The sequence below is a fragment of the Acromyrmex echinatior genome, chromosome 12 (assembly GCF_024713525.1).
Source record: "Acromyrmex echinatior isolate Ae372 chromosome 12, ASM2471352v2, whole genome shotgun sequence".
Taxonomy (NCBI): Eukaryota; Metazoa; Arthropoda; class Insecta; order Hymenoptera; family Formicidae; genus Acromyrmex; species Acromyrmex echinatior.
In genome coordinates, this window is record NC_141863.1 from 13,000,480 (window position 1) to 13,020,110 (window position 19,631).

General features: G+C 30.4%; 1 protein-coding gene and 1 long non-coding RNA gene across 6 annotated transcripts in view; one reads left to right on the forward strand and one right to left on the reverse strand.

The window, feature by feature from the left end:
- LOC105143172 (uncharacterized) overlaps nt 1-19,631 on the reverse strand; it is a 422,981-nt gene that overhangs the window by 192,965 nt on the left and 210,385 nt on the right. The gene's annotated exons all lie outside the window — the stretch shown is intronic.
- LOC147907947 (uncharacterized) lies at nt 9,903-13,782 on the forward strand. Its single transcript, XR_015546924.1, has 2 exons — nt 9,903-11,884; nt 12,026-13,782. It is a non-coding gene; the product is annotated as an uncharacterized LOC147907947 (long non-coding RNA).

The window sequence follows — 19,631 nt, forward strand, 5'->3', positions numbered from 1 at the left end:
TTTGAAAATGCATACATTATTAAAGTATGTTATTATATGTATTTTTTGAACTGTTATTTATTAAGTTTAGGAATTATTGAAGTAATCGTATTTTGTACTGAGTCAGATTGCAGCGAGCAACTGTTTTGAACGCATAACCTATCTTCCATATACTGTATGACTAGCACTAATTTTTTCTTCTTAGCATTATTATTATATTAATTTTGTATTTTTTCTTAATATAATTTATATTTAAAATTTATTTAATATATATTTATATTGTAATATAATGAATATATTGTCTGATTTCTTTGTTAACATTCCTTTGTTAACAATTCATTCATTTTTTACAGCTTTTGTTTTGCTCACAATTACCCGATTCATGTGCACAGTTATCCGACGCGTGAGAAATTTTTTCGCTTTTCCATTTTTTCCTTTTGGTTAAATATAATCTTATTGAATGAAAATCTGATATGAGGCTAATGGTAGAAGAATGTTTATAGTTTCTATTTCCATACTTATATCGCTTTAAACTTGAAAAACCATTCCAAAGCAATAAATTTTCCTTAAGTGCGCACAGTTTTCCCACTTTCCCCTAATACTATTAATTATATAGACACTACATGGAGTATCCACACCAATATTTTTTAAAGTGTAGTGCAAAGTCTGCCCATCGACACACGGATGACGAATAGCATCGAAACCATAATGACAGGTTTAGAAAGAGATGAAACAATGTATGGTTAGAATACACTATTTTCTCTCTTCTAAAATTTGACCAATAGGACAATAGAAAGAATTCCGTATCTATATAATTACACAAATTCAATTGTTATATGCGAATATGGAATCTAATCGAATGTTGATAAAATGAAGGAAAGAAATAAACGGCGTCCACATAAATATGCATGTTCGAATATTTGCGTTCACTAAGTGTATATCCTCTAATCATTGAGGATTCCTAAAAATCGAGGCTGTAGAAATGTAAGCGAGTAGGTATATCATTGGGTTTGTAAGAAGAGGAGAGGAGAGGAATGCGGAATCGTGTAAACGTGTATGAGATCTCGTCAGTTATTACAGGTTGTGAGCCAACAGCATATCGTAAATAGGAATTGGACTCGATCTTTTTATTGAAGCGATATTGTGGTGTCTCAAAGGTGTTTTTTTTGAGATTGATCCTTGGAAAGAGTGCGGATTGATTCGAAAGCTACCTCAAACATGAAAAGAGTCTTGTGTCATAATTTGTGAATTCTATTACGTAATCGTCGCATAATGTTATGGTAATTGGTTATTATTACGGTGTTGTCATTCGTTTGTTAACATCGTCGTAAGTGTGACTATTGTCACTTCAAGATTGTATACTTTTAAGATTAGATTATATGTACCCTGAGGAACCTATTACGACCATTGTCTACGCAGAAGATAAGAAAGAAAGAGATTATAAGGTAACTCCGGTAAATACGCCGCGCTGGGATTTACGCCGCAGAAGTTAGAAAAAATAGGAGTGAGGGAGGAAATTTTCCAGCAACTACTCTCCATTATATGCCTTTATATTATATTAATATAGTGTTACGATTTCAGTTTCTTACTGTTAATTAAATTATTGTGAGTTGAATCGATTTGTCACTGTTAAGTAGTACCATCATAATTATAATCTACATAAAATGATTACTATAGAACGTGCAAAAGACGTTAGTGGTTATTTCGTGATACATGAGTGTAGAGGAATAGTAAAGCATGTTGTACAGCAAAATACAAGTACTTTGCTCTTGTATTCTTTGTTTAATTTGTTGTATATCCCACCTGTTTGAGGACATTTTTAGCGGGTGGGATTTATGCCCAAAACATACAAAGTGCGCAGATTAAATTTAGTGCACTAAACGTATTACATAAAATATGTACCTCACGTCACTTATAATACATCTAGGAAGATTGTAATTATTATTTATTACTTCATATACATATCTATCATTTTCTTATTCCTTTATAAACGCATTTTATAAGTTACTGTGTCTTATTTATATGCACTATTTGTAAATTTTTCATGAGCACATACTCCTTTCATGAGTACATACCCCTCCTTTCCCCCTGATAGACATATATCCCACCTCTATAGGATATACGGCAAAAATGCAAGGGTTTAAAAAAGTTCATTTTTTAATACGAAATATAAATATTTTAGATTTCTAATATTTTTTTCAGTAGACAGTAAAGTTTTTACTGATATAGTTCGTTTACTTTAAACGTAGTAAATAATACTTAATAAATTAAGTTTTTGATAGGTGCAGCGTATATATACCGGAGTTATCTTAAACTTTTAAGATAGAAAAAATCCAGTATATATACTTTCCGATAAGTATTTTAAATATATATAATAAAAATAAAAATTTTGCGGTTATTTTCGTAACTGACAGTTCGTAACTGACTGTTTTTTCATTTCCTGGGTTCCTACTCTCGTCAAAACCAAAGTGCCTTAGGGCGTGTTAAGGCACCTTCAAATGATATGGCCAACGTATGCCAACATTAGTAAATACCATATACATACATGACATACATAATTATTCACATTGAATGTAGACAATATTTAGCGAATATGTGCAAAGTTTGTCTATACATTGGCTATATCGTCTGGAGGTGGCTTTATTATTAGCAAACATGACACGTCATCTACATCGTGAAGAAAAGTTCGAGAATAGTCAAAGAGAGTATGAATTTGTTAAAATATTAATAAATACTAATACATAGTTTAAATTCACCTAATAGCCAAATAGCACTGATTCACTTGTAATAATTTAATCATTATATTATAATCACACACACACACACACACACAAGCACGCACGCACACACGCAAGAGTCAGATTAAAATAGATATTTCACAAATATATATTCAAAAAACGAAAATTTTTTCCTTTTGCAACCTTCAAGTAACGTTAGCACCATCGTAATATTAATCCATTTTATTAAATTAAACACTAATTTAAAAATTTGGAAATGATATGTTTTAAGAATTATAAATTAAAAAATTTTTTTTAATCTATACAAAGCAATTAATTTGTTTAATACAATTTATTCTCATAGTTATCTATATCGTCATATACTTTAAATTATTTTTTATTTCGTAATTTCGTTATATATGGATGTTCCAAAATTCGTGCATTCGCAGCACAAACAATTTTTTTTTTACAAAATTGTGTCTAATAAATATTATAGTTTTTGCAAAAGAGCAGGTTGAAGTTATATGAGTAAACGCAAAAATTATTTATCGAATGTAATTTTACTATCGGAAAAAGTTGTTCGTTTTAGCACAAAAAATAATTTTTTTCATTAGCAAAATTGCACCCAATAAGTAATTTTTGCAGGAGAGCAGATTAAAGTTAACAAATAAGAACAAAAATTACTTATTGAACGCAATTTTGCTAAAAGAAAAAGTTATTTGTTTTGATAAAGTATCATATTCTATACTCCAAATAAGCGAATTTTGGGACATCTATTAAATAAACATTATGTTGCGTATAGTTAAGTTCCCGCCCATGCATTGCGTATAGTTCCTAAGTTTGCTACGCGTACGCGCACATTAAGTTACTAGCCTGACAGCAACACACAGCGCTATGATCTAGATCCTTTTCATTTGTCACGCATTTGGCTAGCTTGCCCTTCGCGCGTTCGTTTCCGGTCGTCGTTACCGTCTCTTACAAGTTTCACGTCGTCATGGCAAGCCAAATAAAAACTTTATATTTTGATAATTTTGTGAGTCAGTTAGTGCACCCAATCACCTACACTAAACAAAAAAGATAGAATTAGCGTTCGCATACGCACACGACACAAGTTGCCGAGGAAATCACAGAAATCCTCAACACAATTATACATAATGAATTTGGAAAAAAATATTCTGAGAATATTCGATTACAGTAATATTTTAGTATTATATTCAAATAATAAATTTTATTATATTAAATAATTTGATACTTACATAAAATTACATTTATATATTTAATTTATAACAAATTAAGCTTCTAAAAGTAAAAATCCAAGTTTAAAGCATAGATAAAAGTAATATACATATTTCATAAAAATAATATGTATATGTATATGTTTTATATGCTATAACTGCTGTAAGTCAAATTTTACTTACAGACTTTTGCAATATTTCAAGACAAAGCATGAATAAAGCAATAAATTAGTAACACAGAAGCACTATATTTTTATGTTTATACTTTTTTCGATTGCTGCAATGGTTGTGGTAATTCATAATCTCTGTTTATTGATTCATGCGGGCGGAATTTGAGAAATCCAAGTTCGAATTCCAATTGAGGTGACATTTCACGTAATACATTATTTTATTTATTTATTTTTTGGTATATGCACTATTAGCATCAGTAATATTAAATTTGCTTTTCTATTTATATTATCAGTATTCTATTTATATATCATTGCTTGTCTATTTAATTGGTGATATTACTGTTTCAATTTCAATTGAAGACTGTGTTTCAAAATCGATATAACAATCAGCGCACAGTTTGCTTGAATTCGTCATTAGCAAATTTATAATTATAGATTTGCTTGAGCGGACGACACCAAATGCGAATCTTTAACTCGCGTTATCCTAGACTATATTAGGACCACTTCAACCGACTATAATTAATTTTAATCGACGATTAGTCCATTGGAATTGATCAATTGTATCTATTGTTGACAAATGCAATTGATCAATTCCAATGAATTAATCATCGATTAATAAAGTTAATCGAAGTTGATCGAAGTGGCCTTTACTGGGATTAATATTAAGCCGAATATATGAACTCTCTTTTCCTCTTTTTGATACAAAGAGAATATAAAGTTTTGTGTTCGTTGTCGAAATTTATGAATTTTATGTTATCATGTTATCTTTGCGCATTATTACACTAAATAGTGGATTGGTGTTGTCATTCTGCCGTTAACATCGTTGTAAATATAAATATAATCGTTCATATATTCACGAAAGAAGTATTCTTTCAAAATAAGATTATATGTACCTTTAAGAAACCTATTACGTGAACCATCATCCAGAAGAGAGAAAGAGATTACGCACTTAAGATAGAAGAAACTCAGTACATTCCAATGAGTACCCTTATCCTTCGAATTTTTCGGAAAAATACAACGTATCTTTTCTTGCCTTATAAAAAGAGAATCTCCGATCTACAACAGCAGTTTCTCGAGTTCCTTGCTAGAAATTATTTAAAATCTTAACGTAGTTCTAAATCCAAAATTAGTGTAAGTTTGCAATTAAAGAAATACAAAGATTGCAAATAAATTCCATTTCTTTTAATAACAACTTTCGAAATAATTATATAAGTGTCGTTTTTCTGTGCTTTCTGCTACGAGTCATTGATTTAACTGCTACTTTTTAAAAGTGAATCATTGTATTATTATTGACTTCAGTGTTATATACTTATAATTGATATAATCATCAGCGAATATTTACTGTTTTTTCAGTAATAATACAGATTGAATCTGCAGAAAATCTTAATCTCTAAAAGTAAATCAGTGTATTATTATTGAAAAACAGTAAATACATCAGTAATTACATCAGTTAAAAATATAGCATTGAAATCACTGATTCACTGATGAGTGAGAGTCGCTTCGGGTGAAAAATGTTGTAGAAATAAAACGTTATTTTTAAATAACTTCTTTGTTAATAACGAAACTTTTTAATGAAGGACGATCGCCACTTAAAATCTGTCGGAGGTCACTCAGACTCATAATCTTGTTATGACGATCTATCGTAATCGTGTCCAGTTATGCTTTATTTAAAAACTATTCAGAGAATTAGATCAACATTTAAAAACTAATACAGAATTAAATCAACAACTCTCCGAATTTATTAAACAATTGAAGCATAACTGACAGTAATTTTGTAATAATGTGAATAACGATTTTATTCTTTATTTCAATGTATCACTTTTTCCTTGAGTCTAATAGCGTTGTTACTATGATAAATTCGATATCAATTTCTATAAAGAAAAATACAGAAAAAAATATAGGAAAAAATGAAACAGTTGCGAAAAATGTTGTGAGTTTCTCTCAATAATTCATTCTCTCTTTTTGATTTTGTAAACGACGTTCGATATTGCGAGAAATATTTACGAAGATTTTCCTTAACCTTTCCCTCTTACGTTTTAATCAGCCTTATACAAATTCGTTCTCGTAAAGTGCGTGATAACATATACTATAATGTATCGAGTGATTCAAATATTTTGAAAATATGCAATTTTACCAAACAATATTCTAAAATAAAAGTATCAGGCTGCTCCTCGCCCTGATGAAATGAACTGTTCTCGAAACATTGGCATGGATTTGGACATGGAGATAACCCGCAAAACACATAGTTATTGTATAAATAAAAGTTATATGATATAGAAGAGGGACATATTTTGGGGTCATATTTTTTTCCGGATGAATGCGCCAAAAAGATGAAAGTAACTTCCATTTTTTTTTTAAATGGAACTACTGATCTTTTTACATAATATGACCTCTAATTTCTTTGCATATAAAAGTATTAAGATAAACGTATCAAAAAACCAATAATTTATTAGATATTTTATAGTTTATTCTACACATACATTTGTCAAGTCTTTATAAAAAGTTTTAGATACATTACAATTTTAATTAATATAATATAAACTAATAAATATAACTTCATAATTGTTATATGTTTACAAAACCTTATTGATCTTTTCTAAGTCTTTTCTTTTTATTTTCCCACAAATAATGTGTATCAGTGTATGATACGATTTATAACGAGATTTACATTTAGAAGATTACAATTAATTAAGTTTCCTTTTTTCAGTAGTCTTTCAAATAATACGACACATTGAGAAAATTTTGTTTTTCTAGGACAAACAGAAGCCAATATTCTTCAGGTGTTCGAATTATTAATATAGGATTGCTAAACAACTGAAATATTTTATGGTATTCAAATACATGTTTAAGTGTATGTAGTCGTATATAAAATAAAAGGTACCGTAATGATTTAAATGATTTTGTTCTTAAGACTTTGATACTGTCCATATACGATCATACAACTTTTGCTTTTTTACAACTTACGATCAGATTACACGTTGTATGGATCCTCGGTTATGATGAATTTTAGAATATAACTATATATATATATATATAGATTAGCTTTAGATATGACTCCTAGTAAAGTAGTTTTAATGCATGAGCCCTGGTTCATTGTAAACAGACATTAAAGTTTGATGATTTTGTTGTTCATCGTATATAAACGATCATATTTTACCTTTGTTTACACAAGTTTCAGCGTACTAGTTTCGACGTCAATATCTGCATGTTTCTGGCACTTTTATATACTGCAGATGCAATGAAGGTGCACAGAAGCGCATAGTTGCGTATATAGAAGATCTATCATTAAAAAAGCTCTGCCAAAAGCGCAACTTTGAGGTCTTCTCTAAAATCAATATGACTCATGCATTAAATTACCAGGAGTCATATTTAGAGATAACATAGCTACATTCCAAAATTTATCATAATCCGAGGATCCACACAACGTGTAGTCTGGTCGTTAAAATACTATACTGGATAGAATACTGATTTTAATTTTCTGTTTTTTCAGTGCAATAATATTCAAAGAAACAGCAAACATCTAACAGAAATAAAGACAAGCATGCAAGAAAAAGAAAGATATATATATATATACAATATATATATGAATAATATATCTTAAGTAACAATTGTACTCGAATAGAAACAAATTACGCAATAGCAGTTAAATACAACAAACATCAATCCAATCGTCGATGAGTGGATTACTTTTTGCTTTTGTGAAAAATATTTGCGAGATATTAAATAATATATAATGGAAGACAGATTGGACGAATATAAAAGTAATTCACCTACAAAATGTTGTACAAAAAGAAAAGAATTAGAAGAATTATTACTAAATCAGACAAAAGAAAATAACTCATCTAATAACAAGCGCAAAATAAGCTTAAGAACGAAAGTATATACGCTAGCTTGTAGATTTAAAAAATATAAAAATAATTTAACCAACCAGATTCGTGAAATAAATACAAACAAAACAAAATGGAACAAAGTCGATTGAAAGATTTAAAAAAAGGTGAAAATTAGAAGTAAAATTATATAAAGTAGAGCGGGACTTTTTCGTCCATTTTTCGCGATAATGTTTCAGTACATCTTGATTATTTAAAGTACTTGTGCTTTCGAGAAGCAATCATGATTGTATGATGTAATTATAAGCACGTCGCTGCAAAGAGATATTGTTTGTAAATTTTATCATAAATTTTCATACTTTAAAGTTGAAACTAACGGAATAGCCTCGCCCTACCCTATACATATAATATATATAATTATGTATACATATAACGAACCTTTTTTTAGATACAAGGAAAAATTGCAAGTATTTTCTTTGATTTTGACGAGCTTTGGATATATTGTAATATAGATCAAAATAAAAGATATATACTATGTTTCATAAGTTCTATTACGTATTAAGTTTTTATTACTTTTAATTTCATAAGTTCTATTAAGTATAAAAGAAACATTCCTTAAAAAAAATAGATTAAAATATAATTATTAAAATATATAATCCGATAATAATCGCCTAAGGACCGCTTTAACATGCGATTGAGCATTTATAAAAAGACTACCCGTGTCTCTCTTTTTTCTGTATTTATTATATCCAAAATTATTAAAATTGAAAATGGACACTTGATTGTGCGTTCCCTTATAAGTAAAGTCATACATATCTAATATAAAGAACATAAAGAACATAAAGAACAAAAATAGTCGTTATCGAGGCCTGCGTCTGCCTCATGCCACCAATCGCGCGTGCACTGCATGTAAAAGAGTTATATGTATTGTGCTTAGATAAGCCACATAAGCGTAAATTTACGATTTTATATTTTTTTACTATAAACTTTCAAATAAAATGCTTTTTATTTTATTAAGTTTAAAATATATTTTTTTAAGCTATGTGCATGTCTTTTTTAAATATTTATAAGAAGTAGTTTCAAATTCATATAAATTTTGACATTAGTTTGAGGTTAGAAGTACCATATCACTAGGGTACATTGTAACACCATTGTTACAATTAACTTCAGGGTAATGTTAAGAGCCCGCAAACCTGTATGAGCTTCAAATTTTGATGAGAATACACTGAATCGATGCGTTTTCGCATAAAAATAAAGATTTGCCAAGAAAAAAGTGTCTCTCTCTACTTCGTGACCGAAACATTTTACCGAGACATTTTAAGTCGAAGTTGGCGACTATTTAGGTTAGAAAATCTGTCACAGCCATGAAATACTGCAATGCGAGCAAGCGCTGCGGACTCAATAGTTGAGTGAGCGCTACAACTGTCCCCAGTCTTCCCTCAAGTGTTCAAATTTGTAATAAATGCGTTGATTGTTAGAAAAATATGATAAAATTGTTGATTAATTACGCCAATTTAAATGAATACTAGATATATATATATATATATATATATATATATATATATCTATAAAAATTAGATATTAGACTTTTGATATTAAATATTATATAGTTGATTTAAATGTAACATTTAGATCAACTATATAATATTTAATCTGAAAAGTATAATCTAATATCTAATTTTTAATTCTTAATCAAATAATAGGTATAACAATTTCAATATTTTGTGGATAAAAACTTTTTAAAGGATAGTTTAACAATTGTTGCTTGAAAAGTATGATCATCAAAATGTTATCTAAATATCTAATTATTGTCTAGCATTTTCTCAAAATAATTTTATTTTCATTAATTGTAAGTAAAAACTTTCTGAGAAGAGAAAAAAATTGTATGATAATATAATTTGTAAAAATGCTCTAAGAGAAATTTTTATTTTCTATCACATCACGCGTTATTTGGATAGTATGTCGACTACTATTTAAAAACTTCTACAGTAGAAATGCCTATAGAGAAAAATATATAATTAAATAATAAAATATATAATTAAATAATAAAATATATATTAAATTTTACTTGTGAATTAAAGTACTTTAAATGCTATATTGCACTATGGAATGCTAATAAAATTTGTTTTATTACTCTAAGGTTGAAAAACTCACATTCAAAATTCTTTTTACACGTTTTTATATCTATCTTAAATAAGTTGCAAAACGTTAGAATAACTGAATTAACTATTTTAATATAAAAAAATAAAGTTCAATGTTAAACAATTTTACTAAATGTTTACAATGTTATTTTTAACTATCAAAATTTTAATGACAAAAATTATATAAACTAAAACAGCACATGGGCGAAAATTTAATAGTATTCCAGGACAAAGGAATCATTGAGGAACTATTAAAAAATTTTTTTAGTTATTCGTGGACTTACACTATTGCGTGTATTACCAAAAATTGTAAAATATGTAACTTAGATCCCTTTATCATTCTGTACAATTTTGTTTCATTTGATTAGTTAAAATATTTTTCAAGAATTTTATTGCTATGCGGAATAGCCTTCAATACTCGTTCAGGGGAGAATTAAGAATTAAATTTGAATTTTTTTTAATACGTGTACTAACCCTAAATAACAGTTTAAACTGCATTTCAAATTTTTTGTGGAAAGATTTTTGACTTCATCATATCAAGAAAATCCGCGAGAAAATCAGTTAAAAAGAAAATGAGAAATAAAGTATTAATAAATACAAATCAGGTATTCATAAGCGCTAAATAGATGCTAAATATACGAGTATATAAACTATGAAAATTATATAATAATAAATAATTTTCAAAATTGTTAAGTGTAATGTTTCACATACATATAAGATTTGATTTTAGAAGAGAATTCTCTTGTCACTGACATCATTATATCTTTTTAAGAATGAGTCTACCTTTCTTTCAGTGTACTCTAATTGCAGACTAAATGGAGTATTCCGACAAGAAATCCCGACACGGTAATCCGCAAGAAGCGGTTCGTGAATTAACAACTTGCGGATGAGCCGTACTTTCTTCTCCCTTGAAGAGAAGATGGATTTTCTAAGAAATCGCTAATTCCGCTTTCATCAGTGAGGATCAAGAGAGAATGTGATCCGAATCTTCATAGATCTATATAATTATTTAATTAAATATATAAATTTAATAGATTTAATAGATTGCTTCGAATGGAAATAAAAAATAAATTAAACTCATACAATACTTAATATATAATAATATACAATAGCAGTGACGAAGTTTTCGCTCCTTATTTTCCTTTTACTTCTCCTTTTCTCAAATTCATTCGTTGTTTACATATGTATAACACTCGCAGGTTGACACTCCAAAGTAATTAACTTTACTTTAAATTATATCGATTCTATTTCTTGCTTTTCAAATTAGTTTTAATGACTGGACAATCGTGTGTTGCATATTAAAAATCTAGCATTTATATTAATAATGATTTTCCTCGGGACGATGCAAGGATACATTAGGTGTAGCCTTGCATCGTACCAGTTGCGTGTAAGCGCTACACTGCACTAGAGTAGTGTACACCAGCATGGTGTACACTACTTCATTATTGAGCTAATATTTTGCTGTCGATTGACCTCTATTTTCAAATTTTAAATGTCACACTGACTCGGTGTAGCCGAAAATCCCACTTCGTGCATAAAGTTTGCACTACATTATAGACACGGAAACACGAATGAGTTCGCTTACCATCAGCCATGAAAACATGATACACTATCTGGTGGGAGATAGTGCAGCCAAAAGAAAACGCTATAAGAAAGTTCATCTTTAATATTAAGATTAGAACAGAATCGTTTATATGAATAGTTAGAGAAATTCGAATTATGGTCAAAATTAAGTAATATGAAGTAAAAATTGCCTTAGTAAATGATGAGCGACGGCTAAACCTGGTGGAAGTCACTCAGAGTCAATAATACAGGGTTGGCCATATTCGACGGAAAGATGTTTTTTTTTTCAATCATGGGAAAGAGATGTTAGATCGAGTAACGACGTTTCCCATGATTAAAAAAAAAAACATCTTTCCGTCGAATATGGCCAACCCTGTATATGTTAAGGTCAAGGTTAACGGAACTGTCTCCCTTATTTGGCATATTTACCGTATTTGTAAATAAATTTATCGCAGATATGTGACTGCGCGCCGATTATTTTCGATTTTGCAATATCACAAATCGGAATAATAATAATAATAATAATTTCCTCAAATGAAAAAACCCGTGTGGAAATTTATTCGGGAATTCCATACTTTCATACTGACTCTATATGGGCATTTCTGAGGCATCCAAAGTAAAGGTTTGTCAAACTCACGCCCATTTAGGGTATAGTTAGGACTTTAACTTAAGTTCCCTAGTCACGGCCCGAGCAGGGTCTAGTTTGGATTCCACTTTTTCCCCAAGGTAGTTATACTTTGGTAGTTATACTAGGCCTGCTCAGTTGCAGCACATATAAGGCTCAATTTGATCTCAAATTTTTTCTGATAATAGTTTAATTTATAGGATATCCTATAACTATGCCTTAAATGAGCTTGAGTTTGATAAATATTTATTTTGGATGCCTCAGTAATGTTCATACAGGGCCAATATTGTAAGAAATTTAGAGGAAATAGGCTCAATTAGAGAAGTCAGTGAATTATCAGTGTCAAGGTGTAGCTCAGTAGCAGAACGGAAGTCTACCAATATGCAAGAGACTAGGCCTAGGTTTGAATCCCGAAACGCTCTAATATTTTTTTCGTTTATTTCTTACAATATTAAATATGAAGTACCTGGATAAATTTCCTCATGGATACATTAGCCCTACTTATAGTTATATAAAATATGCCCAGGTTAAAATTTTTATACTTTTGGTTCAATTTTGGATTGTGACGCTTCTTTATCTAGCTCCACATTGGCTCTCAAACCTGGGGGCCAAGTTTGAAAACCAATGTGGGGCCTAGATAAAAAAGCGTGACAATTCAAAATTGGGACAAGGCATCCTAACTTGAACCTCAAATAATGTAAGGAAAGTTAACTTGACCCCGATTACAGCTTAGAATAAATTTTCACACGGGAAGATTATCTTATCTCAACCGGAAAAATGTTAATACAAATTGATTTATCGTTACATTACACTTGCATGTTCTGAAAAACATTAAAAATTATATCATTTTAACGAACTAAAAATTCTTTCTTTAATATTAAACATCAAATAAATTCAATCACTGCGAAAAATTATAATTATAATATTTATATGAAGATTCTTACGTAAACAGGTTTCTGGGAAAATAGCCGAGTTGGCGAAAATCAGCATATAATCTTTCGAGAAAGTTTCGAATGAGACGAGAGAAGCGTCTCTGCGAATTTTGCTGAATGAGAAATTGACCGCAGAATCGGCGAAGCGATTATTCGTCTTTACGCCATCGGTGCGCCGGCCGGTCGGTTTTCCGCAAATACGTCTTCAATTATACGCGAATCTGAACTTGGATGGCGATTGCAGACTGCTCATTTGCATAATTCGGAAATCGTCGAACTTATTCCTGTACGTGCCAACGCCACATCGCGGTCGCATTATCGACCTGAGCTGACACAACTGAGAGGTCTCAGGTGCACTTTCAGAACGATATGTATTCAATCGTTAAAATATACGACGAATGTGCCCGATCTGTTACGCATTTTTATCTTTCCTTCGTACATTTGGTATGCGTCCACGGTGAAATTCAGCCTGTCCTTCTTGATTTTTATGCGACTATTTGACATGTCGTCTTTTAACAAAGACTTATAAGAATTATATCATTAAAATATATCGTTAAAGTATTTTTTTTAATTTAGAAATATCTAACCTAGATATTTCTAGGTTAGATTAAAAAAAAAACGATCAACTTTGACCTTCCGAAGCTGACGATGGATCTATCGAACCCATTACAAGCGTTTGGATAATAAAGATTCTAAAGGGTAAAATAATATATATCTCTATGAAATAATTTTAAAATAAAAAAATTATATTTAAATTTGTTATTTTAAGTTCTTAATTGTATCTATTTATTATTGTTACAATTATTATTTGACACAAAAATGTCAAACTATTCAATTCTTTTTATTTTACTTTATAACTTTAATTTGTATGTGATTTGTTTTTTTTATTTTTGATTAATTTAACTTTTTGATGCCTTGACTGTGTTTTAAATTTAATATAAACATCTCAATTTTTATACTTTACAATATCTATTTATTGTTTTTTAATTCTAGACCATAAGTGGTTGCATATATATTTATATATTGAGTGGTGCAACTTATTTGCGGCAATTCTTGATGCACACGATTCTTAGGCTCTATTCAGTTATATAAATATATTGGCAATTGTAGGATTCTATCAGGATGACGAATATTTTTTATAAATCATGCCTTTGTTTTACCTTTTATAATACTAACGGATTTAATACTACATCGATTTTTATTGTTACTAATAAACAGTGTTCAGCGAGAGAAAATGTATTAAATAATCCATATATAATAATTGTATTTAAGCTTGTATCTGCTAAGAGAGAATTAAGTATTTCATTAAGAATTATATCAATTTATATACAACAAAATTCCACTGATTATTGCGTCGACTCCTCTTAGCTTTTTTTACTTGTAAGGTAAAGCGGGGTAACTTAGATAGCTTAACAAAAATTTTGAAATTGTATACAAGATTAAGGTCGCATAATATTTAATTAAACTTATAAGAACACACTATGATGCAATAGTATATGTTTTGGATACAGAAAAAAAATTGTGTATTTATGTTAGAAACGGTTCATTCTCGTTCTTGTTAAGTCTGTGTTGAATTTTTTAATATATTCGAAAATTTTTTTTAGTAAATTCAGAGATTTTTATCGATCTGCAATGTCTCAACAATTTGATCACTTCATTATCCCCTTAAAATGACACAATTTATGAATAAACGAACTTAGTAGACAATAATATAAAAATAATGTGTTTTAAAATGGAAATTTTAAGACAAATAAAATAATGTAAGTGTTAATTTAATACATCATAAATGTTAATCTTCTAAAATATTATGCTTCCACGGTTTATTTACTGTATCGATATTACCTTTTTTGTATTTATTTTCTTACATAATATTTGTATAACTTTTTAATATATTCATCTTGTGTTAAATTAACGCAAAGTGGACCGTTTGGGACTTGCAATTCATGTTAAATTCAACACATTTTTTCCAACAATGTTTAATTGAATATTATACGATTTCAACCTTTTATATAATTTATAAAATTTCTGTTAACTATTCAAATTATCCCGTTTTACATTATATTTACCCTACATTAATTTTATCAGAAGTCTTGATTACTTTTTACCTTGCAAATCCATATCTTTTTTTTTTATGTTACATCTACTCTTTGGATTATATTCTTATTAAAATAAATTTAACATTCATTCTTTTTAATACGAGTTATATGTTATTTAAGTCCTTAAAACTAATTAGTGCTTTTTCTTCAATATATTAAATAGATCTCATAGTTTCAGTGTCAGTAACTGTTTCAGACTTTGGCGTCAGCTCCGAAAGATTAAATATAATAAGTTAAACGTCACAGAAGTCTATTCTTTTATGAAAATATTATCGGCTTTAAAACTTTAAACGTTTATTATTATTTTTATAATTCGGATTCTAAATTTAAAACGAATCCTGCTGCTTTTTGTGTCCTTTTTCATTTATATCAATCTATCGAGATAGAATCACCAATCTTGAAACACGCAAAATAACTTTCGCGACTTTTTTTTTATTTACGTTTTAATCGATTCTCGTCTAAGAGGCGGTTCTCGGTATTTTCCGGGTCTTCCTCCTGAAGATCCGAAGAGTCCTATTGCCGATGTTGTTGCTTCCACGCCAATATTAATTCGTTCTATCGATGGCCACGTGTTTATACCAGAGCCCAATTTATGATTATCAGAAAGATTTCTTGTGGATTTAATATGAAATCCCGAGACTTACCAGTTATATTTAGCAGAGACGAGATGAGGAAACGATATAGACTCTTGGATGTTATTAGCAGATTTATCGATAGACCTCGCGGAATCTGATCATCGAGGATCGACGCGAAATAACGGACATCGATGTTTAAGATAAAATCGGCGTTTACATATCAATTTCCTGCATGGCTACGCGGTAAGATATGTATTTATGCGAATAGTTAATAGAGAAAGATTGTAGACAATATGGATCGGAATAAAATGTTTCTTGATGAATTCAGATAAGAGTCCACTTTCATAATTTTTATAAAAGTCCACCTTTACAATTTTAATTAGAAATGCGACAGTTTGGAATATTTATTATTTTGATATTATACATATATAGATAATTATCGTAATTTGCAATAAATGTAGTAAATAAGATCGAGTAATAAGTTCGAATTTATTAATAAATAATATTCTGTTAAGAACTGAATGAAATACTTTCGGATTTTACATGATTTATACTTTTATATACGATAAGAATAATTAACTATAATTAATGTGCATGTTTCGTGCAGCAGAATGGTACGCTCTCTCTCTCTCTCTCTCTCTCTCTCTCTCTCTCTCTCTCTCGCTGTTCGCTCTTTCTTTCTTTTTTAAAAGACCTTCGTACTGAAACATTTTTTTACGTTAATAAATCTTTCAGAACAACCGCCATTAATGAACAAATTGAGAAGACTATGCGTCTCATTTATCCCGTAATTGATCTCCTTACTTTCCTGCGAGCAAGCAAATAAAGGACATCTCACGTGATCGAGAGAGGAATTATTTCTCGCCGTACGAACAGGAATCATCGTCGTTTACCGCATTGCCGTAGCGTCTCTCCGACATCATTCGAGATGAAACCGTTTCTTTTTTCGAGTAGCAGAAAATGGAATCAATGACAGGAAACAAAAGTTCCTCGGCCTAAGGACGGTGCAGAAATAATGGACGGCATTTAGCGACGTGCGTCCTAATGGAGTTGAATCTGGAGTTAAATCTCAGGGTTGTTCGATGAAAGATCGCTTGAGATTTGCGAGAATGCGGGCGAATCGCTGTAACTTGTCGCGAGTTAATAATCGCCGGAGGACCAACACGGGTCAATCCCGAGGGAGAAAAGTGATTCTCAATAACATCCTAAGAAGGAAATACAAGGAATCTCAACGGCAAACAAGGAGAAAAATTCAATATGAGTTTAAATTTATGCAACTTACAATAATTTTATAATAAATTCTAAATAAATGGGATTTTACTTAAATGACCTATTCTTGTGTCGGTCTAATTTTCAATTATAATTCTAAATAAACATACATATTAAATTTTGAATATCATAAATTTTACAATTTGTTTAATTACAATACTAAAAGGATCTTTTTTTTACAAATCGTAGATTATTACTCGCAATTTCTTTAATTATATAAAAAAATGTAAGATTCTTTGAAATAAACAGTGGGTATTTAATATTAAAAATATTTGCTTTTTTATAAAATGCAATTTCTACATTATTAAAGAAATTTGTAATTTTCATATTATCAAATAAGTTAAAATAAGGAAGATAAATAATGTTTACGGTAACTTTTGTAATGGCAAGCGAATTCTCGATGATTGATGCGACCGTGTTCAAATGTGGCGAAGTCAATCATGCGTTGACGATCACAGCAGATCAAATCTTCGTAGACGAATGTGCCGATTAATCGAGGGTGAGGCCGAGATTCCCTTCGTTACAAATGGCTCTGTCTGATGACCCGCAGTGTCAATCGCACGATTATTAGGTGATCGATTGCACCACATGATCTTAATCAAAGACTTTGACTTGAATAGACAGAATATAAAAAAGAATATGTGAACGAAACAATTTACCATCATGAAATCATGTTCCTATAAATGTGTACTTCATTGTAAAGTACAAGTAGTCTTCTTTTAATATTCTACAACTGATTTGAATATAAACCTAATTATATTTCTGACGTTATCTAAAATAATCTCATTGTTTGTGGTTTTTTAATGTAAAATTTTTTTTAATTAAAAAAATATGTATGTTTAAAAATTACGACAATAATTCTATATATCCACGTAAAGATATGCTGGTAAAAATCCTTTCAGATTTATATTCTATTTAAAAATGAATGTAATAGAGAGAATGTTCCATCCATTTTTCCTACAATTCATCATAGATGGAATATCCAGAGAATATTGAGACGGATAAGGATTCCGACTTCATTCGATCGCGAATAGATCGAAATGATATCAGAGATATAGTAGACTGAGAGCTCGTCCTGCTCGAAAGTGATAATTACACAGAGAGAGAGAGAGAGAACTGGCTTCAATTAAAGTTCATCCTGGAGCCATCATATACGCGTACAATAGATCGCCTCGATTTCTGTCGAACAATTCTGAAGAGCCTGTTCGAGGCGAGGATCGTAGGTCGTATTATCTGTCAGATGACTATAAAATATGGAGTACATTTTGTATTGATTCGATTTAGTATTTCCCTCGTTGATCGCTGATTGAATTTTTCTTTTCATCAAATAGATAATTTTTAATTTCATAACAGAAAATACGATATGCTTTGGAAATCTTTAAATTATACAAAGCTTAAATTTATTTTTTTGAATGCCATTTTCAACATCAATGGTATTGAAACATATTTTAATTTTAATTCCTTCAAAATCTTTTTCGTTTAAGAAAATTATGTTTGAGCAAAACTGAACTAAACCGAAGTGAACTGCATCGATACAACGTGTTCTCTGTTTAACTACGATGACGCGATTATCGGAAAGACGATCGTTGCAGCATCTCGAAGAAATCGAGCGCGGAAAAGAGAAGAAAGGAATAAAACGGGGTACCCGGCAGGCATAATTAAACTTGTCGCTGAAAAAATGAGCAGCCACGAAGGCGCCATAAATAGAAAGAAAGGATTTTTGAGCCCGCGAGAGTATGAGAGTATGAGAGTCATGCGAATGATAATTAACATCATGCCGCCAGAGAGAAAAGGAGCGGAAAGAGAAGGAAGATGCTGGCTTACAAAGTGAGAGAACGCGAACGAAAAGAGAAGATCGTTTTCTCCTCACCTCTCCTTTCTTCCCTTCGGTCTATATTTGTCTCTCTTTTCTTCTCCACTGCTTTCTTTCTTGCGCGAGGATGATTCCCTCATCGACGAGGATAAAGTGGTCGATTGAAACGCTGTCGGCTGAGCGGGACCGACCTCCTCCGCCGATAGGATCTAAATTAAACAGCTAATTAATTGCTCGGTCGAGCACGTTGCGATACAGCCGCACGACGGCGATTAATTGCCCCGCTCCCGAATTGGCCGCCGTCGCCGCGATTTACCTTCCCCCCTCCCCCCCCCCTCCCCTCCCCCCCGCCGCGTACGCGAATTATTACGTCATTAATATGTATGCAGGCAATCCCAGGAGGAAGTACTTTGTATAGATTATACAGCTAATTTTGAGTGAAAAATGTCACATGCAAACCACTAATTCTGAATGATTAATAAGATATTAAAATAGCGGTAGCTAAATGTTTGATTTGTTTATTAATTAATGGTATCGATACATAATTCATGAAAGTATCATTTGTGAGACTGTAACGGAATTAGAGAGATCTTTTATGTTGGGATGTCTCGATATAATGATATCGATATCGAGAATCGAGATCATAATTGAAAATTATGACCAGAAATATGAAAGATGCCGAAAGTCGT